This window comes from Gorilla gorilla, chromosome X, assembly GCF_029281585.2.
Source record: "Gorilla gorilla gorilla isolate KB3781 chromosome X, NHGRI_mGorGor1-v2.1_pri, whole genome shotgun sequence".
Classification (NCBI taxonomy): Eukaryota; Metazoa; Chordata; class Mammalia; order Primates; family Hominidae; genus Gorilla; species Gorilla gorilla.
This window is the reverse complement of record NC_073247.2, coordinates 70580207-70605865: the sequence shown is the minus strand read 5'-3', so window position 1 is coordinate 70605865 and position 25659 is coordinate 70580207.

Here is a 25659-nt window from a genome sequence, read left to right as displayed (position 1 = left end):
TGAACACAGAGAAATCAACGAAGTTACTGAGAAATCTTCTGTGTAGCATTAGATGAAGAAATCCCGCTTCCTATGAAATCCTCCAAGAGGGTCAAATATCCAATTGCAGACTTCACAAACAGAGTGTGTCCAAACTGCTCTATGAAAAGAAAGGTTAAAATCTGTGAGGGGAACGCACACATCACAAAGTGGTTTCTGAGAATGATTCTCTCTAGTTTTTATACGAGGATAATTCCTTTTCTACCGTTGGCCCCAAAACGCTTGAAATCTCCACTTGCAAATTCCACAAAAAGAGGGTTTCCAATCTGCTATGTCTAAGGGAAGGTTGAACTCTGTTAGTTGAACACACACAAATCAACGAAGTTACTGAGAAATCTTCTGTGTAGCATTACATGAAGAAATCCCGCTTCCAACGAAATCCTCAAAGAGGTCCAAATATCCACTTGCAGACTTTACAAACAGAGTGTGTCCAAACTGCTCTATGAAAAGAAAGGTTAAACTCCGTGAGGGGAACGCACACATCACAAAGCGGTTTCTGAGAATGATTCTCTCTAGTTTTTATACGAGGATATTTCCTTTTCTACCGTTGGCCCCAAAACGCTTGAAATCCCCAAAAGCAAATTTCTCAAAAAGAGGGTTTCCAATCTGCTCTGTCTAAAGGATGGTTCAGCTCTGTTAGTTGAACACACAGAAATCAACGAAGTTACTGAGAAATCTTCTGTGTAGCATTAGATGATGAAATCCCGCTTCCAAAGAAATCCTCAAAGAGGTCCAAATATCCACTTGCAGACTTCACAAACATAGTGTGTCCAAACTGCTCTATGAAAGGAAAGGTTAAACTCTGTGAGTGGAACGCACACATCACAAAGCGGTTTCTGAGAATGATTCTCTCTATTTTTTATACGAGGATATTTCCTTTTCTACCGTTGGCCCCAAAAACGCTTGAAATCTCCACTTGCAAGTTCCACAAAAAGAGGGTTTCCAATCTGCTATGTCTAAGGGAAGGTTGAACTCTGTTAGTTGAACACACACAATTCAACGAAGTTACTGAGAAATCTTCTGTGTAGCATTAGATGAAGAAATCCCGTTTCCAACGAAATCCTCAAAGAGGTCCAAATATCCACTTGCAGACTTTACAAACAGAGTGTTTCCAAACTGTTCTATGAAAAGAAAGGTTAAACTCTGTGAGTGGAACGCACACATCCAAAGTGGTTTCTGAGAATGATTCTCTCTAGTTTTTATACCAGGATATTTCTTTTCTACAGTTGGCCCCAAAACGCTTGAAATCTCCACAAGCAAATTCCTCAAAAAGAGGGTTTCCAATCTGCTCTGTCTAAAGGATGGTTCAGCTCTGTTAGCTGAACACACACAAATCAAAGAAATTTATGGGAATTCTTCCTTCTAGCATTAGATGAAGAAATCCCGTTTAAACGAAATCCTCAAAGAGGTCCAAATATCCACTTGCAGTCTTCACAAACAGAGTGTTTCCAAACTGCCGTATGAAAGCAAAGATTGAACTCGGTGAGTGGAACGCACACTACACAAAGTGGTTTCTGAGAATGATTCTCTCTAGTTTTTATACGAGGATATTTCCTTTTCTACCGTTGGCCCCAAAGCGCTTGAAATCTCCACTTGCAAATTCCACAAAAAGAGGGTTTCCAAACTGCTATGTCTAAGGGAAGGTTGAACTCTGTTAGTTGAACACACAGAAATCAACGAAGTTACTGAGAAATCTTCTGTGTAGCATTAGATGAAGAAATCCCGCTTCCAACGAAATCCTCAAAGAGGTCCAAATATCCACTTGCAGACTTCACAAACAGAGTGTGTCCAAACTGCTCTATGAAAAGAAAGGTTAAACTCCGTGAGGGGAACGCACACATCACAAAGCGGTTTCTGAGAATGATTCTCTCTAGTTTTTATACGAGGATAGTTCCTTTTCTACCGTTGGCCCCAATACGCTTGAAATCCCCAAAAGCAAATTTCTCAAAAAGAGGGTTTCCAATCTGCTCTGTCTAAAGGATGGTTCAGCTCTGTTAGTTGAACACACAGAAATCAACGAAGTTACTGAGAAATCTTCTGTGTAGCATTAGATGATGAAATCCCGCTTCCAAAGGAATCCTCAAAGAGGTCCAAATATCCACTTGCAGACTTCACAAACATAGTGTGTCCAAACTGCTCTATGAAAGGAAAGGTTAAACTCTGTGAGTGGAACGCACACATCACAAAGCGGTTTCTGAGAATGATTCTCTCTATTTTTTATACGAGGATATTTCCTTTTCTACCGTTGGCCCCAAAAACGCTTGAAATCTCCACTTGCAAGTTCCACAAAAAGAGGGTTTCCAATCTGCTATGTCTAAGGGAAGGTTGAACTCTGTTAGTTGAACACACACAAATCAACGAAGTTACTGAGAAATCTTCTGTGTAGCATTAGATGAAGAAATCCCGTTTCCAACGAAATCCTCAAAAAGGTCCAAATATCCACTTGCAGACTTTACAAACAGAGTGTTTCCAAACTGTTTTATGAAAAGAAAGGTTAAACTCTGTGAGTGGAACGCACACATCCAAAGTGGTTTCTGAGAATGATTCTCTCTAGTTTTTATACCAGGATATTTCTTTTCTACAGTTGGCCCCAAAACGCTTGAAATCTCCACAAGCAAATTCCTCAAAAAGAGGGTTTCCAATCTGCTCTGTCTAAAGGATGGTTCAGCTCTGTTAGCTGAACACAGACAAATCAAAGAAATTTCTGGGAATTCTTCCTTCTAGCATTAGATGAAGAAATCCCGTTTCCAACGAAATCCTCAAAGAGGTCCAAATATCCACTTGCAGTCTTCACAAACAGAGTGTTTCCAAACTGCCGTATGAAAGCAAAGATTGAACTCTGTGAGTGGAACACACACTACACAAAGTGGTTTCTGAGAATGATTCTCTCTAGTTTTTATACGAGGATATTTCCTTTTCTACAGTTGATCCCAAAGCGCTTGAAATCTCCATTTGCAAATTCCACAAAAAGAGGTTTTCCAATCTGCTATGTCTAAGGGAAGGTTGAACTCTGTTAGTTGAACACACAGAAATCAACGAAGTTACTGAGAAATCTTCTGTGTAGCATTAGATGAAGAAATCCCGCTTCCAACGAAATCCTCAAAGAGGTCCAAATATCCACTTGCAGACTTTACAAACAGAGTGTTTCCAAACTGTTCTATGAAAAGAAAGATTAAACTCTGTGAGTGGAACGCACACATCACAAAGTGGTTTCTGAGAATGATTCTCTCTAGTTTTTATACGAGGATATTTCCTTTTCTACCGTTGGCCCCAAAAGGCTTGAAATCTCCACAAGCAAATTCCTCAAAAAGAGGGTTTCCATTCTGCTCTGTCTAAAGGATGGTTCAGCTCTGTTAGTTGAACACACACATATCAAAGAAATTTCTGAGAATTCTTCCTTCTAGCATTAGATGAAGAAATCCCGTTTCCAACGAAATCCTCAAAGAGGTCCAAATATCCACTTGCAGACTTCACAAACAGAGTGTTTCCAAACTGCTCTATGAAAAGAAAGGTTAAACTCTGTGAGTGGAACGCGCACAACACAAAGTGGTTTCTGAGAATGGTTCTCTGTAGTTTTTATACGAAGATATTTCCTTTTCTACCGTTGGCCCCAAAGCGCTTGAAATCTCCACTTGCAAATTCCACAAAAAGAGGGTTTCCAAGCTGCTATCTCAAAGGGAAGGTTGAACTCTGTTATTTGAACACACACAAATCAACGAAGTTACTGAGAAATCTTCTGTGTAGCATTAGATGAAGAAATCCCGCTTCCAACGAAATCCTCAAAGAGGTCCAAATATCCACTTGCAGACTTTACAAACAGAGTGTTTCCAAACTGTTCTATGAAAAGAAAGGTTAAACTCTGTGAGTGGAACGCACACATCACAAAGTGGTTTCTGAGAATGATTCTCTCTAGTTTTTATACGAGGATATTTCCTTTTCTACCGTTGGCCCCAAAACGCTTGTAATCTCCACAAGCAAATTCCTCAAAAAGAGGGTTTCCAATCTGCACTGTCTAAAGGATGGTTCAGCTCTGTTAGCTGAACACACACAAATCAAAGGAATTTCTGGGAATTCTTCCTTCTAGCATTAGATGAAGAAATACCGTTTCCAACGAAACCCTCAAAGAGGTCCAAATATCCACTTGCAGTCTTCACAAACAGAGTGTTTCCAAACTGCTCTATGAAAGGAAAGTTTAAACTCTGTGAGTGGAACGCACACATCACAAAGTGTTTTCTGAGAATGATTCTCTCCAGTTTTTATACGAGGATATTTCCTTTTCTACCGTTGGCCCCAAAGCGCTTGAAATCTCCACTTGCAAATTCCACAAAAAGAGGGTTTCCAATCTGCTATGTCTAAGGGAAGGTTGAACTCTGTTAGTTGAACACAGAGAAATCAACGAAGTTACTGAGAAATCTTCTGTGTAGCATTAGATGAAGAAATCCCGCTTCCAACGAAATCCTCAAAGAGGTCCAAATATCCACTTGCAGACTTCACAAACAGAGTGTGTCCAAACTGCTCTATGAAAAGAAAGGTTAAACTCCGTGAGGGGAACGCACACATCACAAAGCGGTTTCTGAGAATGATTCTCTCTAGTTTTTATACGAGGATATTTCCTTTTCTACCGTTGGCCCCAAAACGCTTGAAATCCCCAAAAGCAAATTTCTCAAAAAGAGGGTTTCCAATCTGCTCTCTCTAAAGGATGGTTCAGCTCTGTTAGTTGAACACACAGAAATCAACGAAGTTACTGAGAAATCTTCTGTGTAGCATTAGATGATGAAATCCCGCTTCCAAAGAAATCCTCAAAGAGGTCCAAATATCCACTTGCAGACTTCACAAACATAGTGTGTCCAAACTGCTCTATGAAAGGAAAGGTTAAACTCTGTGAGTGGAACGCACACATCCCAAAGCGGTTTCTGAGAATGATTCTCTCTAGTTTTTATACGAGGATATTTCCTTTTCTACCGTTGGCCCCAAAAGGCTTGAAATCTCCACAAGCAAATTCCTCAAAAAGAGGGTTTCCATTCTGCTCTGTCTAAAGGATGGTTCAGCTCTGTTAGTTGAACACACACATATCAAAGAAATTTCTGAGAATTCTTCCTTCTAGCATTAGATGAAGAAATCCCGATTCCAACGAAATCCTCAAAGAGGTCCAAATATCCACTTGCAGACTTCACAAACAGAGTGTTTCCAAACTGCTCTATGAAAAGAAAGGTTAAACTCTGTGAGTGGAACGCGCAGAACACAAAGTGGTTTCTGAGAATGGTTCTCTGTAGTTTTTATACGAAGATATTTCCTTTTCTACCGTTGGCCCCAAAGCGCTTGAAATCTCCACTTGCAAATTCCACAAAAAGAGGGTTTCCAAGCTGCTATGTCTAAGGGAAGGTTGAACTCTGTTATTTGAACACACACAAATCAACGAAGTTACTGAGAAATCTTCTGTGTAGCATTAGATGAAGAAATCCCGCTTCCAACGAAATCCTCAAAGAGGTCCAAATATCCACTTGCAGACTTTACAAACAGAGTGTTTCCAAACTGTTCTATGAAAAGAAAGTTAAACTCTGTGAGTGGAACGCACACATCACAAAGTGGTTTCTGAGAATGATTCTCTCTAGTTTTTATACGAGGATATTTCCTTTTCTACCGTTGGCCCCAAAACGCTTGTAATCTCCACAAGCAAATTCCTCAAAAAGAGGGTTTCCAATCTGCTCTGTCTAAAGGATGGTTCAGCTCTGTTAGCTGAACACACACAAATCAAAGGAATTTCTGGGAATTCTTCCTTCTAGCGTTAGATGAAGAAATCCCGTATCCAACGAAATCCTCAAAGAGGTCCAAATATCCACTTGCAGTCTTCACAAACAGAGTGTTTCCAAACTGCTCTATGAAAGGAAAGATTGAACTCTGTGAGTGGAACGCACACTACACAAAGTGGTTTCTGAGAATGATTCTCTCTAGTTTTTATACGAGGATATTTCCTTTTCTACCCTTGGCCCCAAAGCGCTTGAAATCTCCACTTGCAAATTCCACAAAAAGAGGGTTTCCAAACTGCTATGTCTAAGGGAAGGTTGAACTCTGTTAGTTGAGCACACAGAAATCAACGAAGTTACTGAGAAATCTTCTGTGTAGCATTAGATGAAGAAATCCCGCTTCCAACGAAATCCTCAAAGAGGTCCAAATATCCACTTGCAGACTTTACAAACAGAGTGTTTCCAAACTGTTCTATGAAAAGAAAGATTAAACTCTGTGAGTGGAACGCACACATCACAAAGTGGTTTCTGAGAATGATTCTCTCTAGTTTTTATACGAGGATATTTCCTTTTCTACCGTTGGCCCCAAAAGGCTTGAAATCTCCACAAGCAAATTCCTCAAAAAGAGGGTTTCCATTCTGCTCTGTCTAAAGGATGGTTCAGCTCTGTTAGTTGAACACACACATATCAAAGAAGTTTCTGAGAATTCTTCCTTCTAGCATTAGATGAAGAAATCCCGATTCCAACGAAATCCTCAAAGAGGTCCAAATATCCACTTGCAGACTTCACAAACAGAGTGTTTCCAAACTGCTCTATGAAAAGAAAGGTTAAACTCTGTGAGTGGAATGCGCACAACACAAAGTGGTTTCTGAGAATGGTTCTCTCAAGTTTTTATACGAAGATATTTCCTTTTCTACCGTTGGCCCCAAAGCGCTTGAAATCTCCACTTGCAAATTCCACAAAAAGAGGGTTTCCAAGCTGCTATCTCTAAGGGAAGGTTGAACTCTGTTAGTTGAACACACACAAATCAACGAAGTTACTGAGAAATCTTCTGTGTAGCATTAGATGAAGAAATCCCGCTTCCAACGAAATCCTCAAAGAGGTCCAAATATCCACTTGCAGACTTTACAAACAGAGTGTTTCCAAACTGCTCAATGAAAAGAAAGGTTAAACTCTGTGAGTGGAACGCGCACAACACAAAGTGGTTTCTGAAAATGATTCACTCTAGTTTTTATACGAGGATATTTCCTTTTCTACCGTTGGCCCCAAAACGCTTGAAATCTCCACAAGCAAATTCCTCAAAAAGATGGTTTCCAATCTGCTCTGTCTAAAGGATGGTTCAGCTCTGTTAGTTGAACACGCACAAATCAAAGAAGTTTCTGAGAATTCTTCCTTCTAGCATTAGATGAAGAAATCCCATTTCAAAAGAAATCCTCAAAGAGGTCCAAATATCCACTTGCAGTCTTCACAAACAGAGTGTTTCCAAACTGCTCTATGAAAGGAAAGATTGAACTCTGTGAGTGGAACGCGCACAACACAAAGTGGTTTCTGAGAATGGTTCTCTGTAGTTTTTATACGAAGATATTTCCTTTTCTACCGTTGGCCCCAAAGCGCTTGAAATCTCCACTTGCAAATTCCACAAAAAGAGGGTTTCCAAGCTGCTATGTCTAAGGGAAGGTTGAACTCTGTTATTTGAACATACACAAATCAACGAAGTTACTGAGAAATCTTCTGTGTAGCATTAGATGAAGAAATCCCGCTTCCAACGAAATCCTCAAAGAGGTCCAAATATCCACTTGCAGACTTTACAAACAGAGTGTTTCCAAACTGTTCTATGAAAAGAAAGTTAAACTCTGTGAGTGGAACGCACACATCACAAAGTGGTTTCTGAGAATGATTCTCTCTAGTTTTTATACGAGGATATTTCGTTTTCTACCGTTGGCCCCAAAACGCTTGTAATCTCCACAAGCAAATTCCTCAAAAAGAGGGTTTCCAATCTGCTCTGTCTAAAGGATGGTTCAGCTCTGTTAGCTGAACACACACAAATCAAGGGAATTTCTGGGAATTCTTCCTTCTAGCGTTAGATGAAGAAATCCCGTATCCAACGAAATCCTCAAAGAGGTCCAAATATCCACTTGCAGTCTTCACAAACAGAGTGTTTCCAAACTGCTCTATGAAAGGAAAGATTGAACTCTGTGAGTGGAACGCACACTACACAAAGTGGTTTCTGAGAATGATTCTCTCTAGTTTTTATACGAGGATATTTCCTTTTCTACCGTTGGCCCCAAAGCGCTTGAAATCTCCACTTGCAAATTCCACAAAAAGAGGGTTTCCAAACTGCTATGTCTAAGGGAAGGTTGAACTCTGTTAGTTGAGCACACAGAAATCAACGAAGTTACTGAGAAATCTTCTGTGTAGCATTAGATGAAGAAATCCCGCTTCCAACGAAATCCTCAAAGAGGTCCAAATATCCACTTGCAGACTTTACAAACAGAGTGTTTCCAAACTGTTCTATGAAAAGAAAGATTAAACTCTGTGAGTGGAACGCACACATCACAAAGTGGTTTCTGAGAATGATTCTCTCTAGTTTTTATACGAGGATATTTCCTTTTCTACCGTTGGCCCCAAAAGGCTTGAAATCTCCACAAGCAAATTCCTCAAAAAGAGGGTTTCCATTCTGCTCTGTCTAAAGGATGGTTCAGCTCTGTTAGTTGAACACACACATATCAAAGAAGTTTCTGAGAATTCTTCCTTCTAGCATTAGATGAAGAAATCCCGATTCCAACGAAATCCTCAAAGAGGTCCAAATATCCACTTGCAGACTTCACAAACAGAGTGTTTCCAAACTGCTCTATGAAAAGAAAGGTTAAACTCTGTGAGTGGAATGCGCACAACACAAAGTGGTTTCTGAGAATGGTTCTCTCAAGTTTTTATACGAAGATATTCCCTTTTCTACCGTTGGCCCCAAAGCGCTTGAAATCTCCACTTGCAAATTCCACAAAAAGAGGGTTTCCAAGCTGCTATCTCTAAGGGAAGGTTGAACTCTGTTAGTTGAACACACACAAATCAACGAAGTTACTGAGAAATCTTCTGTGTAGCATTAGATGAAGAAATCCCGCTTCCAACGAAATCCTCAAAGAGGTCCAAATATCCACTTGCAGACTTTACAAACAGAGTGTTTCCAAACTGCTCAATGAAAAGAAAGGTTAAACTCTGTGAGTGGAACGCGCACAACACAAAGTGGTTTCTGAAAATGATTCACTCTAGTTTTTATACGAGGATATTTCCTTTTCTACCGTTGGCCCCAAAACGCTTGAAATCTCCACAAGCAAATTCCTCAAAAAGATGGTTTCCAATCTGCTCTGTCTAAAGGATGGTTCAGCTCTGTTAGTTGAACACGCACAAATCAAAGAAGTTTCTGAGAATTCTTCCTTCTAGCATTAGATGAAGAAATCCCATTTCCAAAGAAATCCTCAAAGAGGTCCAAATATCCACTTGCAGTCTTCACAAACAGAGTGTTTCCAAACTGCTCTATGAAAGGAAAGGTTGAACTCTGTGAGTGGAACGCACACTACACAAAGTTGTTTCTGAGAATGATTCTCTCTAGTTTTTATACGAGGATATTTCCTTTTCTACCGTTGGCCCCAAAGCGCTTGAAATCTCCACTTGCAAATTCCACAAAAAGAGGGTTTCCAAACTGCTATGTCTAAGGGAAGGTTGAACTCTGTTAGTTGAACACACAGAAATCAACGAAGTTACTGAGAAATCTTCTGTGTAGCATTAGATGAAGAAATCCCGCTTCCAACGAAATCCTCAAAGAGGTCCAAATATCCACTTGCAGACTTTACAAACAGAGTGTTTCCAAACTGTTCTATGAAAAGAAAGGTTAAACTCTGTGAGTGGAACGCACACATCACAAAGTGGTTTCTGAGAATGATTCTCTCTAGTTTTTATACGAGGATATTTCCTTTTCTACCGTTGGCCCCAAAACGCTTGTAATCTCCACAAGCAAATTCCTCAAAAAGAGGGTTTCCAATCTGCTCTGTCTAAAGGATGGTTCAGCTCCGTTAGTTGAACACACACAAATCAAAGAAGTTTCTGAGAATTCTTCCTTCTAGCATTAGATGAAGAAATCCCGTTTCCAACGAAACCCTCAAAGAGGTCCAAATATCCACTTGCAGTCTTCACAAACAGAGTGTTTCCAAACTGCTCTATGAAAGGAAAGGTTAAACTCTGTGAGTGGAACGCACACATCACAAAGTGTTTTCTGAGAATGATTCTCTCCAGTTTTTATACGAGGATATTTCCTTTTCTACCGTTGGCCCCAAAGCGCTTGAAATCTCCACTTGCAAATTCCACAAAAAGAGGGTTTCCAATCTGCTATGTCTAAGGGAAGGTTGAACTCTGTTAGTTGAACACACACAAATCAACGAAGTTACTGAGAAATCTTCTGTGTAGCATTAGATGAAGAAATCCCGCTTCCAACGAAATCCTCAAAGAGGTCCAAATATCCACTTGCAGACTTTACAAACAGAGTGTTTCCAAACTGTTCTATGAAAAGAAAGGTTAAACTCTGTGAGTGGAACGCACACATCACAAAGTGGTTTCTGAGAATGATTCTCTCTAGTTTTTATACGAGGATATTTCCTTTTCTACCGTTGGCCCCAAAACGCTTGTAATCTCCACAAGCAAATTCCTCAAAAAGAGGGTTTCCAATCTGCTCTGTCTAAAGGATGGTTCAGCTCCGTTAGTTGAACACACACAAATCAAAGAAGTTTCTGAGAATTCTTCCTTCTAGCATTAGATGAAGAAATCCCGTTTCCAACGAAACCCTCAAAGAGGTCCAAATATCCACTTGCAGTCTTCACAAACAGAGTGTTTCCAAACTGCTCTATGAAAGGAAAGGTTAAACTCTGTGAGTGGAACGCACACATCACAAAGTGTTTTCTGAGAATGATTCTCTCCAGTTTTTATACGAGGATATTTCCTTTTCTACCGTTGGCCCCAAAGCGCTTGAAATCTCCACTTGCAAATTCCACAAAAAGAGGGTTTCCAATCTGCTATGTCTAAGGGAAGGTTGAACTCTGTTAGTTGAACACACACAAATCAACGAAGTTACTGAGAAATCTTCTGTGTAGCATTAGATGAAGAAATCCCGCTTCCAACGAAATCCTCAAAGAGGTCCAAATATCCACTTGCAGACTTTACAAACAGAGTGTTTCCAAACTGTTCTATGAACAGAAAGGTTAAACTCTGTGAGTGGAACGCACACATCACAAAGTGGTTTCTGAGAATGATTCTCTCTAGTTTTTATACGAGGATATTTCCTTTTCTACCGTTGGCCCCAAAACGCTTGTAATCTCCACAAGCAAATTCCTCAAAAAGAGGGTTTCCAATCTGCTCTGTCTAAAGGATGGTTCAGCTCCGTTAGTTGAACACACACAAATCAAAGAAGTTTCTGAGAATTCTTCCTTCTAGCATTAGATGAAGAAATCCCGTTTCCAACGAAACCCTCAAAGAGGTCCAAATATCCACTTGCAGTCTTCACAAACAGAGTGTTTCCAAACTGCTCTATGAAAGGAAAGGTTAAACTCTGTGAGTGGAACGCACACATCACAAAGTGTTTTCTGAGAATGATTCTCTCCAGTTTTTATACGAGGATATTTCCTTTTCTACCGTTGGCCCCAAAGCGCTTGAAATCTCCACTTGCAAATTCCACAAAAAGAGGGTTTCCAATCTGCTATGTCTAAGGGAAGGTTGAACTCTGTTAGTTGAACACAGAGAAATCAACGAAGTTACTGAGAAATCTTCTGTGTAGCATTAGATGAAGAAATCCCGCTTCCAACGAAATCCTCAAAGAGGTCCAAATATCCACTTGCAGACTTCACAAACAGAGTGTGTCCAAACTGCTCTATGAAAAGAAAGGTTAAACTCCGTGAGGGGAACGCACACATCACAAAGTGGTTTCTGAGAATGATTCTCTCTAGTTTTTATACGAGGATATTTCCTTTTCTACCGTTGGCCCCAAAACGCTTGAAATCCCCAAAAGCAAATTTCTCAAAAAGAGGGTTTCCAATCTGCTCTGTCTAAAGGATGGTTCAGCTCTGTTAGTTGAACACACAGAAATCAACGAAGTTACTGAGAAATCTTCTGTGTAGCATTAGATGATGAAATCCCGCTTCCAAAGAAATCCTCAAAGAGGTCCAAATATCCACTTGCAGACTTCACAAACATAGTGTGTCCAAACTGCTCTATGAAAGGAAAGGTTAAACTCTGTGAGTGGAACGCACACATCCTAAAGCGGTTTCTGAGAATGATTCTCTCTAGTTTTTATACGAGGATATTTCCTTTTCTACCGTTGGCCCCAAAAGGCTTGAAATCTCCACAAGCAAATTCCTCAAAAAGAGGGTTTCCATTCTGCTCTGTCTAAAGGATGGTTCAGCTCTGTTAGTTGAACACACACATATCAAAGAAATTTCTGAGAATTCTTCCTTCTAGCATTAGATGAAGAAATCCCGATTCCAACGAAATCCTCAAAGAGGTCCAAATATCCACTTGCAGTCTTCACAAACAGAGTGTTTCCAAACTGCTCTATGAAAGGAAAGATTGAACTCTGTGAGTGGAACGCACACTACACAAAGTGGTTTCTGAGAATGATTCTCTCTAGTTTTTATACGAGGATATTTCCTTTTCTACCGTTGGCCCCAAAGCGCTTGAAATCTCCACTTGCAAATTCCACAAAAAGAGGGTTTCCAAACTGCTATGTCTAAGGGAAGGTTGAACTCTGTTAGTTGAGCACACAGAAATCAACGAAGTTACTGAGAAATCTTCTGTGTAGCATTAGATGAAGAAATCCCGCTTCCAACGAAATCCTCAAAGAGGTCCAAATATCCACTTGCAGACTTTACAAACAGAGTGTTTCCAAACTGTTCTATGAAAAGAAAGATTAAACTCTGTGAGTGGAACGCACACATCACAAAGTGGTTTCTGAGAATGATTCTCTCTAGTTTTTATACGAGGATATTTCCTTTTCTACCGTTGGCCCCAAAAGGCTTGAAATCTCCACAAGCAAATTCCTCAGAAAGAGGGTTTCCATTCTGCTCTGTCTAAAGGATGGTTCAGCTCTGTTAGTTGAACACACACATATCAAAGAAGTTTCTGAGAATTCTTCCTTCTAGCATTAGATGAAGAAATCCCGATTCCAACGAAATCCTCAAAGAGGTCCAAATATCCACTTGCAGACTTCACAAACAGAGTGTTTCCAAACTGCTCTATGAAAAGAAAGGTTAAACTCTGTGAGTGGAATGCGCACAACACAAAGTGGTTTCTGAGAATGGTTCTCTCAAGTTTTTATACGAAGATATTTCCTTTTCTACCGTTGGCCCCAAAGCGCTTGAAATCTCCACTTGCAAATTCCACAAAAAGAGGGTTTCCAAGCTGCTATCTCTAAGGGAAGGTTGAACTCTGTTAGTTGAACACACACAAATCAACGAAGTTACTGAGAAATCTTCTGTGTAGCATTAGATGAAGAAATCCCGCTTCCAACGAAATCCTCAAAGAGGTCCAAATATCCACTTGCAGACTTTACAAACAGAGTGTTTCCAAACTGCTCAATGAAAAGAAAGGTTAAACTCTGTGAGTGGAACGCGCACAACACAAAGTGGTTTCTGAAAATGATTCACTCTAGTTTTTATACGAGGATATTTCCTTTTCTACCGTTGGCCCCAAAACGCTTGAAATCTCCACAAGCAAATTCCTCAAAAAGATGGTTTCCAATCTGCTCTGTCTAAAGGATGGTTCAGCTCTGTTAGTTGAACACGCACAAATCAAAGAAGTTTCTGAGAATTCTTCCTTCTAGCATTAGATGAAGAAATCCCATTTCCAAAGAAATCCTCAAAGAGGTCCAAATATCCACTTGCAGTCTTCACAAACAGAGTGTTTCCAAACTGCTCTATGAAAGGAAAGGTTAAACTCTGTGAGTGGAACGCACACATCAGAAAGTGGTTTCTGAGAATGATTCTCTCCACTTTTTATACGAGGATAGTTCCTTTTCTACCGTTGGCCCCAAAACGCTTGAAATCCCCAAAAGCAAATTTCTCAAAAAGAGGGTTTCCAATCTGCTCTGTCTAAAGGATGGTTCAGCTCTGTTAGTTGAACACACAGAAATCAACGAAGTTACTGAGAAATCTTCTGTGTAGCATTAGATGATGAAATCCCGCTTCCAAAGAAATCCTCAAAGAGGTCCAAATATCCACTTGCAGACTTCACAAACATAGTGTGTCCAAACTGCTCTATGAAAGGAAAGGTTAAACTCTGTGAGTGGAACGCACACATCACAAAGCGGTTTCTGAGAATGATTCTCTCTATTTTTTATACGAGGATATTTCCTTTTCTACCGTTGGCCCCAAAAACGCTTGAAATCTCCACTTGCAAGTTCCACAAAAAGAGGGTTTCCAATCTGCTATGTCTAAGGGAAGGTTGAACTCTGTTAGTTGAACACACACAAATCAACGAAGTTACTGAGAAATCTTCTGTGTAGCATTAGATGAAGAAATCCCGTTTCCAACGAAATCCTCAAAGAGGTCCAAATATCCACTTGCAGACTTTACAAACAGAGTGTTTCCAAACTGTTCTATGAAAAGAAAGGTTAAACTCTGTGAGTGGAACGCACACATCCAAAGTGGTTTCTGAGAATGATTCTCTCTAGTTTTTAAACCAGGATATTTCTTTTCTACAGTTGGCCCCAAAACGCTTGAAATCTCCACAAGCAAATTCCTCAAAAAGAGGGTTTCCAATCTGCTCTGTCTAAAGGATGGTTCAGCTCTGTTAGCTGAACACACACAAATCAAAGAAATTTCTGGGAATTCTTCCTTCTAGCATTAGATGAAGAAATCCCGTTTAAACGAAATCCTCAAAGAGGTCCAAATATCCACTTGCAGTCTTCACAAACAGAGTGTTTCCAAACTGCCGTATGAAAGCAAAGATTGAACTCTGTGAGTGGAACGCACACTACACAAAGTGGTTTCTGAGAATGATTCTCTCTAGTTTTTATAAGAGGATATTTCCTTTTCTACAGTTGACCCCAAAGCGCTTGAAATCTCCATTTGCAAATTCCACAAAAAGAGGGTTTCCAATCTGCTATGTCTAAGGGAAGGTTGAACTCTGTTAGTTGAACACACAGAAATCAACGAAGTTACTGAGAAATCTTCTGTGTAGCATTAGATGAAGAAATCCCGCTTCCAACGAAATCCTCAAAGAGGTCCAAATATCCACTTGCAGACTTTACAAACAGAGTGTTCCCAAACTGTTCTGTGAAAAGAAAGATTAAACTCTGTGAGTGGAACGCACACATCACAAAGTGGTTTCTGAGAATGATTCTCTCTAGTTTTTATACGAGGATATTTTCTTTTCCACCGTTGGCCCCAAAACGCTTGTAATCTCCACAAGCAAATTCCTCAAAAAGAGGGTTTCCAATCTGCTCTGTCTAAAGGATGGTTCAGCTCTGTTAGTTGAACACACACAAATCAAAGAAGTTTCTGAGAATTCTTCCTTCTAGCATTAGATGAAGAAATCCCGTTTCCAACGAAACCCTCAAAGAGGTCCAAATATCCACTTGCAGTCTTCACAAACAGAGTGTTTCCAAACTGCTCTATGAAAGGAAAGGTTAAACTCTGTGAGTGGAACGCACACATCACAAAGTGTTTTCTGAGAATGATTCTCTCCAGTTTTTATACGAGGATATTTCCTTTTCTACCGTTGGCCCCAAAGCGCTTGAAATCTCCACTTGCAAATTCCACAAAAAGAGGGTTTCCAATCTGCTATGTCTAAGGGAAGGTTGAACTCTGTTAGTTGAACACAGAGAAATCAACGAAGTTACTGAGAAATCTTCTGTGTAGCATTAGATGAAGAAATCCCGCTTCCAACGAAATCCTCAAAGAGGTCCAAATATCCACTTGCAGACTTCACAAACAGAGTGTGTCCAAACTGCTCTATGAAAAGAAAGGTTAAACTCCGTGAGGGGAACGCACACATCACAAAGCGGTTTCTGAGAATGATTCTCTCTAGTTTTTATACGAGGATATTTCCTTTTCTACCGTTGGCCCCAAACGCTTGAAATCCCCAAAAGCAAATTTCTCAAAAAGAGGGTTTCCAATCTGCTCTGTCTAAAGGATGGTTCAGCTCTGTTAGTTGAACACACAGAAATCAACGAAGTTACTGAGAAATCTTCTGTGTAGCATTAGATGATGAAATCCCGCTTCCAAAGAAATCCTCAAAGAGGTCCAAATATCCACTTGCAGACTTCACAAACATAGTGTGTCCAAACTGCTCTATGAAAAGAAAGGTTAAACTCCTTGAGGGGAACGCACACATCCCAAAGCGGTTTCTGAGAATGATTCTCTCTATTTTTTATACGAGGATATTTCCTTTTCTACCGTTGGCCCCAAAAACGCTTGAAATCTCCACTTGCAAGTTCCACAAAAAGAGGGTTTCCAATCTGCTATGTCTAAGGGAAGGTTGAACTCTGTTAGTTGAACACACACAAATCAACGAAGTTACTGAGAAATCTTCTGTGTAGCATTAGATGAAGAAATCCCGCTTCCAACGAAATCCTCAAAGAGGTCCAAATATCCACTTGCAGACTTTACAAACAGAGTGTTTCCAAACTGTTCTATGAAAAGAAAGGTTAAACTCTGTGAGTGGAACGCACACATCCAAAGTGGTTTCTGAGAATGATTCTCTCTAGTTTTTATACCAGGATATTTCTTTTCTACAGTTGGCCCCAAAACGCTTGAAATCTCCACAAGCAAATTCCTCAAAAAGAGGGTTTCCATTCTGCTCTGTCTAAAGGATGGTTCAGCTCTGTCAGTTGAACACACACATATCAAAGAAGTTTCTGAGAATTCTTCCTTCTAGCATTAGATGAAGAAATCCCGATTCCAACGAAATCCTCAAAGAGGTCCAAATATCCACTTGCAGACTTCACAAACAGAGTGTTTCCAAACTGCTCTATGAAAAGAAAGGTTAAACTCTGTGAGTGGAACGCGCACAACACAAAGTGGTTTCTGAGAATGGTTCTCTCTAGTTTTTATACGAAGATATTTCCTTTTCTACCGTTGGCCCCAAAGCGCTTGAAATCTCCACTTGCAAATTCCACAAAAAGAGGGTTTCGAAGCTGATATCTCTAAGGGAAGGTTGAACTCTGTTAGTTGAACACACACAAATCAACGAAGTTACTGAGAAATCTTCTGTGTAGCATTAGATGAGGAAATCCCGCTTCCAACGAAATCCTCAAAGAGGTCCAAATATCCACTTGCAGACTTTACAAACAGAGTGTTTCCAAACTGCTCTATGAAAAGAAAGGTTAAACTCTGTGAGTGGAACGCGCACAACACAAAGTGGTTTCTGAAAATGATTCTCTCTAGTTTTTATACGAGGATATTTCCTTTTCTACCGTTGGCCCCAAAACGCTTGAAATCTCCACAAGCAAATTCCTCAAAAAGATGGTTTCCAATCTGCTCTGTCTAAAGGATGGTTCAGCTCCGTTAGTTGAACACACACAAATCAAAGAAGTTTCTGAGAATTCTTCCTTCTAGCATTAGATGAAGAAATCCCGTTTCCAAAGAAATCCTCAAAGAGGTCCAAATATCCACTTGCAGTCTTCACAAACAGAGTGTTTACAAACTGCTCTATGAAGGGAAAGGTTAAACTCTGTGAGTGGAACGCACACATCACAAAGTGGTTTCTGAGAATGATTCTCTCCACTTTCTATACGAGGATATTTCCTTTTCTACCGTTGGCCCCAAAGCGCTTGAAATCTCCACTTGCAAATTCCACAAAAAGTGGGTTTCCAATCTGCTATCTCTAAGGGAAGGTTGAACTCTGTTAGTTGAACACACAGAAATCAACGAAGTTACTGAGAAATCTTCTGTGTAGCATTAGATGAAGAAATCCCGCTTCCTATGAAATCCTCAAAGAGGGCCAAATATCCAATTGCAGACTTCACAAACAGAGTGTGTCCAAACTGCTCTATGAAAAGAAAGGTTAAAATCTGTGAGGGGAACGCACACATCACAAAGTGGTTTCTGAGAATGATTCTCTCTAGTTTTTATACGAGGATGATTCCTTTTCTACCGTTGGCCCCAAAACGCTTGAAATCTCCACTTGCAAATTCCACAAAAAGAGGGTTTCCAATCTGCTATGTCTAAGGGAAGGTTGAACTCTGTTAGTTGAACACACACAAATCAACGAAGTTACTGAGAAATCTTCTGTGTAGCATTAGATGAAGAAATCCCGCTTCCAACGAAATCCTCAAAGAGGTCCAAATATCCACTTGCAGACTTTACAAACAGAGTGTTTCCAAACTGTTCTATGAAAAGAAAGGTTAAACTCTGTGAGTGGAACGCACACATCACAAAGTGGTTTCTGAGAATGATTCTCTCTAGTTTTTATACGAGGATATTTCCTTTTCTACCGTTGGCCCCAAAACGCTTGTAATCTCCACAAGCAAATTCCTCAAAAAGAGGGTTTCCAATCTGCTCTGTCTAAAGGATGGTTCAGCTCCGTTAGTTGAACACACACAAATCAAAGAAGTTTCTGAGAATTCTTCCTTCTAGCATTAGATGAAGAAATCCCGTTTCCAACGAAACCCTCAAAGAGGTCCAAATATCCACTTGCAGTCTTCACAAACAGAGTGTTTCCAAACTGCTCTATGAAAGGAAAGGTTAAACTCTGTGAGTGGAACGCACACATCACAAAGTGTTTTCTGAGAATGATTCTCTCCAGTTTTTATACGAGGATATTTCCTTTTCTACCGTTGGCCCCAAAGCGCTTGAAATCTCCACTTGCAAATTCCACAAAAAGAGGGTTTCCAATCTGCTATGTCTAAGGGAAGGTTGAACTCTGTTAGTTGAACACAGAGAAATCAACGAAGTTACTGAGAAATCTTCTGTGTAGCATTAGATGAAGAAATCCCGCTTCCAACGAAATCCTCAAAGAGGTCCAAATATCCACTTGCAGACTTCACAAACAGAGTGTGTCCAAACTGCTCTATGAAAAGAAAGGTTAAACTCCGTGAGGGGAACGCACACATCACAAAGCGGTTTCTGAGAATGATTCTCTCTAGTTTTTATACGAGGATATTTCCTTTTCTACCGTTGGCCCCAAAACGCTTGAAATCCCCAAAAGCAAATTTCTCAAAAAGAGGGTTTCCAATCTGCTCTGTCTAAAGGATGGTTCAGCTCTGTTAGTTGAACACACAGAAATCAACGAAGTTACTGAGAAATCTTCTGTGTAGCATTAGATGATGAAATCCCGCTTCCAAAGAAATCCTCAAAGAGGTCCAAATATCCACTTGCAGACTTCACAAACATAGTGTGTCCAAACTGCTCTATGAAAAGAAAGGTTAAACTCCTTGAGGGGAACGCACACATCACAAAGCGGTTTCTGAGAATGATTCTCTCTATTTTTTATACGAGGATATTTCCTTTTCTACCGTTGGCCCCAAAATCGCATGAAATCTCCACTTGCAAGTTCCACAAAAAGAGGGTTTCCAATCTGCTATGTCTAAGGGAAGGTTGAACTCTGGTAGTTGAACACACACAAATCAACGAAGTTACTGAGAAATCTTCTGTGTAGCATTAGATGAAGAAATCCCGTTTCCAACGAAATCCTCAAAGAGGTCCAAATATCCACTTGCAGACTTTACAAACAGAGTGTTTACAAACTGTTCTATTAAAAGAAAGGTTAAACTCTGTGAGTGGAACGCACACATCCAAAGTGGTTTCTGAGAATGATTCTCTCTAGTTTTTATACCAGGATATTTCTTTTCTACAGTTGGCCCCAAAACGCTTGAAATCTCCACAAGCAAATTCCTCAAAAAGAGGGTTTCCAATCTGCTCTGTCTAAAGGATGGTTCAGCTCTGTTAGCTGAACACACACAAATCAAAGAAATTTCTGGGAATTCTTCCTTCTAGCATTAGATGAAGAAATCCCGTTTCCAACGAAATCCTCAAAGAGGTCCAAATATCCACTTGCAGTCTTCACAAACAGAGTGTTTCCAAACTGCCGTATGAAAGGAAAGATTGAACTCTGTGAGTGGAACGCACACTACACAAAGTGGTTTCTGAGAATGATTCTCTCTAGTTTTTATACGAGGATATTTCCTTTTCTACAGTTGACCCCAAAGCGCTTGAAATCTCCACTTGCAAATTCCACAAAAAGAGGGTTTCCAATCTGCTATGTCTAAGGGAAGGTTGAACTCTGTTAGTTGAACACACAGAAATCAACGAAGTTACTGAGAAATCTTCTGTGTAGCATTAGATGAAGAAATCCCGCTTCCAACGAAATCCTCAAAGAGGTCCAAATATCCACTTGCAGACTTTACAAACAGAGTGTTTCCAAACTGTTCTATGAAAAGAAAGATTAAACTCTGTGAGTGGAACGCACACATCACAAAGTGGTTTCTGAGAATGATTCTCTCTAGTTTTTATACGAGGATATTTCCTTTTCTACCGTTGGCCCCAAAACGCTTGTAATCTCCACAAGCAAATTCCTCAAAAAGAGGGTTTCCAATCTGCTCTGTCTAAAGGATGGTTCAGCTCCGTTAGTTGAACACACACAAATCAAAGAAGTTTCTGAGAATTCTTCCTTCTAGCATTAGATGAAGAAATCCCGTATCCAACGAAATCCTCAAAGAGGTCCAAATATCCACTTGCAGTCTTCACAAACAGAGTGTTTCCAAACTGCTCTATGAAAGGAAAGGTTAAACTCTGTGAGTGGAACGCACACATTACAAAGTGGTTTCTGAGAATGATTCTCTCCACTTTCTATACGAGGATATTTCCTTTTCTACCGTTGGCCCCAAAGCGCTTGAAATCTCCACTTGCAAATTCCACAAAAAGTGGGTTTCCAATCTGCTATCTCTAAGGGAAGGTTGAACTCTGTTAGTTGAACACACACAAATCAACGAAGTTACTGAGAAATCTTCTGTGTAGCATTAGATGAAGAAATCCCGCTTCCAACGAAATCCTCAAAGAGGTCCAAATATCCACTTGCAGACTTTACAAACAGAGTGTTTCCAAACTGTTCTATGAAAAGAAAGGTTAAACTCTGTGAGTGGAACGCACACATCACAAAGTGGTTTCTGAGAATGATTCTCTCTAGTTTTTATACGAGGATATTTCCTTTTCTACCGTTGGCCCCAAAACGCTTGTAATCTCCACAAGCAAATTCCTCAAAAAGAGGGTTTCCAATCTGCTCTGTCTAAAGGATGGTTCAGCTCCGTTAGTTGAACACACACAAATCAAAGAAGTTTCTGAGAATTCTTCCTTCTAGCATTAGATGAAGAAATCCCGTTTCCAACGAAACCCTCAAAGAGGTCCAAATATCCACTTGCAGTCTTCACAAACAGAGTGTTTCCAAACTGCTCTATGAAAGGAAAGGTTAAACTCTGTGAGTGGAACGCACACATCACAAAGTGTTTTCTGAGAATGATTCTCTCCAGTTTTTATACGAGGATATTTCCTTTTCTACCGTTGGCCCCAAAGCGCTTGAAATCTCCACTTGCAAATTCCACAAAAAGAGGGTTTCCAATCTGCTATGTCTAAGGGAAGGTTGAACTCTGTTAGTTGAACACAGAGAAATCAACGAAGTTACTGAGAAATCTTCTGTGTAGCATTAGATGAAGAAATCCCGCTTCCAACGAAATCCTCAAAGAGGTCCAAATATCCACTTGCAGACTTCACAAACAGAGTGTGTCCAAACTGCTCTATGAAAAGAAAGGTTAAACTCCGTGAGGGGAACGCACACATCACAAAGCGGTTTCTGAGAATGATTCTCTCTAGTTTTTATACGAGGATATTTCCTTTTCTACCGTTGGCCCCAAAACGCTTGAAATCCCCAAAAGCAAATTTCTCAAAAAGAGGGTTTCCAATCTGCTCTGTCTAAAGGATGGTTCAGCTCTGTTAGTTGAACACACAGAAATCAACGAAGTTACTGAGAAATCTTCTGTGTAGCATTAGATGATGAAATCCCGCTTCCAAAGAAATCCTCAAAGAGGTCCAAATATCCACTTGCAGACTTCACAAACATAGTGTGTCCAACCTGCTCTATGAAAAGAAAGGTTAAACTCCTTGAGGGGAACGCACACATCACAAAGCGGTTTCTGAGAATGATTCTCTCTATTTTTTATACGAGGATATTTCCTTTTCTACCGTTGGCCCCAAAATCGCTTGAAATCTCCACTTGCAAGTTCCACAAAAAGAGGGTTTCCAATCTGCTATGTCTAAGGGAAGGTTGAACTCTGGTAGTTGAACACACACAAATCAACGAAGTTACTGAGAAATCTTCTGTGTAGCATTAGATGAAGAAATCCCGTTTCCAACGAAATCCTCAAAGAGGTCCAAATATCCACTTGCAGACTTTACAAACAGAGTGTTTACAAACTGTTCTATTAAAAGAAAGTTTAAACTCTGTGAGTGGAACGCACACATCCAAAGTGGTTTCTGAGAATGATTCTCTCTAGTTTTTATACCAGGATATTTCTTTTCTACAGTTGGCCCCAAAACGCTTGAAATCTCCACAAGCAAATTCCTCAAAAAGAGGGTTTCCAATCTGCTCTGTCTAAAGGATGGTTCAGCTCTGTTAGCTGAACACACACAAATCAAAGAAATTTCTGGGAATTCTTCCTTCTAGCATTAGATGAAGAAATCCCGTTTCCAACGAAATCCTCAAAGAGGTCCAAATATCCACTTGCAGTCTTCACAAACAGAGTGTTTCCAAACTGCCGTATGAAAGCAAAGATTGAACTCTGTGAGTGGAACGCACACTACACAAAGTGGTTTCTGAGAATGATTCTCTCTAGTTTTTATACGAGGATATTTCCTTTTCTACCGTTGGCCCCAAAGCGCTTGAAATCTCCACTTGCAAATTCCACAAAAAGAGGGTTTCCAAACTGCTATGTCTAAGGGAAGGTTGAACTCTGTTAGTTGAACACACAGAAATCAACGAAGTTACTGAGAAATCTTCTGTGTAGCATTAGATGAAGAAATCCCGCTTCCAACGAAATCCTCAAAGAGGTCCAAATATCCACCTGCAGACTTTACAAACAGAGTGTTTCCAAACTGCTCTATGAAAAGAAAGGTTAAACTCTGTGAGTGGAACGCACACATCACAAAGTGGTTTCTGAGAATGATTCTCTCTAGTTTTTATACGAGGATATTTCCTTTTCTACCGTTGGCCCTAAAACGCTTGTAATCTCCACAAGCAAATTCCTCAAAAAGAGGGTTTCCAATCTGCTCTGTCTAAAGGATGGTTCAGCTCTGTTAGCTGAACACACACAAATCAAAGGAATTTCTGGGAATTCTTCCTTCTAGCATTAGATGAAGAAATCCCGTATCCAACGAAATCCTCAAAGAGGTCCAAATATCCACTTGCAGACTTCACAAACAGAGTGTTTCCAAACTGCTCTATGAAAAGAAAGGTTAAACTCCGTGAAGGGAACGCACACATCACAAAGCGGTTTCTGAGAATGATTCTCTCTAGTTTTTATACGAGGATAGTTCCTTTTCTACCGTTGGCCCCAATACGCTTGAAATCCCCAAAAGCAAATTTCTCAAAAAGAGGGTTTCCAATCTGCTCTGTCTAAAGGATGGTTCAGCTCTGTTAGTTGAACACACAGAAATCAACGAAGTTACTGAGAAATCTTCTGTGTAGCATTAGATGATGAAATTCCGCTTCCAAAGAAATCCTCAAAGAGGTCCAAATATCCACTTGCAGACTTCACAAACATAGTGTGTCCAACCTGCTCTATGAAAAGAAAGGTTAAACTCCTTGAGGGGAACGCACACATCACAAAGCGGTTTCTGAGAATGATTCTCTCTATTTTTTATACGAGGATATTTCCTTTTCTACCGTTGGCCCCAAAATCGCTTGAAATCTCCACTTGCAAGTTCCACAAAAAGAGGGTTTCCAATCTGCTATGTCTAAGGGAAGGTTGAACTCTGGTAGTTGAACACACACAAATCAACGAAGTTACTGAGAAATCTTCTGTGTAGCATTAGATGAAGAAATCCCGTTTCCAACGAAATCCTCAAAGAGGTCCAAATATCCACTTGCAGACTTTACAAACAGAGTGTTTACAAACTGTTCTATTAAAAGAAAGGTTAAACTCTGTGAGTGGAACGCACACATCCAAAGTGGTTTCTGAGAATGATTCTCTCTAGTTTTTATACCAGGATATTTCTTTTCTACAGTTGGCCCCAAAACGCTTGAAATCTCCACAAGCAAATTCCTCAAAAAGAGGGTTTCCAATCTGCTCTGTCTAAAGGATGGTTCAGCTCTGTTAGCTGAACACACACAAATCAAAGAAATTTCTGGGAATTCTTCCTTCTAGCATTAGATGAAGAAATCCCGTTTCCAACGAAATCCTCAAAGAGGTCCAAATATCCACTTGCAGTCTTCACAAACAGAGTGTTTCCAAACTGCCGTATGAAAGCAAAGATTGAACTCTGTGAGTGGAACGCACACTACACAAAGTGGTTTCTGAGAATGATTCTCTCTAGTTTTTATACGAGGATATTTCCTTTTCTACCGTTGGCCCCAAAGCGCTTGAAATCTCCACTTGCAAATTCCACAAAAAGAGGGTTTCCAAACTGCTATGTCTAAGGGAAGGTTGAACTCTGTTAGTTGAACACACAGAAATCAACGAAGTTACTGAGAAATCTTCTGTGTAGCATTAGATGAAGAAATCCCGCTTCCAACGAAATCCTCAAAGAGGTCCAAATATCCACCTGCAGACTTTACAAACAGAGTGTTTCCAAACTGCTCTATGAAAAGAAAGGTTAAACTCTGTGAGTGGAACGCACACATCACAAAGTGGTTTCTGAGAATGATTCTCTCTAGTTTTTATACGAGGATATTTCCTTTTCTACCGTTGGCCCTAAAACGCTTGTAATCTCCACAAGCAAATTCCTCAAAAAGAGGGTTTCCAATCTGCTCTGTCTAAAGGATGGTTCAGCTCTGTTAGCTGAACACACACAAATCAAAGGAATTTCTGGGAATTCTTCCTTCTAGCATTAGATGAAGAAATCCCGTATCCAACGAAATCCTCAAAGAGGTCCAAATATCCACTTGCAGACTTCACAAACAGAGTGTTTCCAAACTGCTCTATGAAAAGAAAGGTTAAACTCCGTGAAGGGAACGCACACATCACAAAGCGGTTTCTGAGAATGATTCTCTCTAGTTTTTATACGAGGATAGTTCCTTTTCTACCGTTGGCCCCAATACGCTTGAAATCCCCAAAAGCAAATTTCTCAAAAAGAGGGTTTCCAATCTGCTCTGTCTAAAGGATGGTTCAGCTCTGTTAGTTGAACACACAGAAATCAACGAAGTTACTGAGAAATCTTCTGTGTAGCATTAGATGATGAAATTCCGCTTCCAAAGAAATCCTCAAAGAGGTCCAAATATCCACTTGCAGACTTCACAAACATAGTGTGTCCAAACTGCTCTATGAAAGGAAGGTTAAACTATGTGAGTGGAACGCACACATCACAAAGCGGTTTCTGAGAATGATTCTCTCTATTTTTTATACGAGGATATTTCCTTTTCTACCGTTGGCCCCAAAAACGCTTGAAATCTCCACTTGCAAGTTCCACAAAAAGAGGGTTTCCAATCTGCTATGTCTAAGGGAAGGTTGAACTCTGTTAGTTGAACACACACAAATCAACGAAGTTACTGAGAAATCTTCTGTGTAGCATTAGATGAAGAAATCCCGTTTCCAACGAAATCCTCAAAGAGGTCCAAATATCCACTTGCAGACTTTACAAACAGAGTGTTTCCAAACTGTTTTATGAAAAGAAAGGTTAAACTCTGTGAGTGG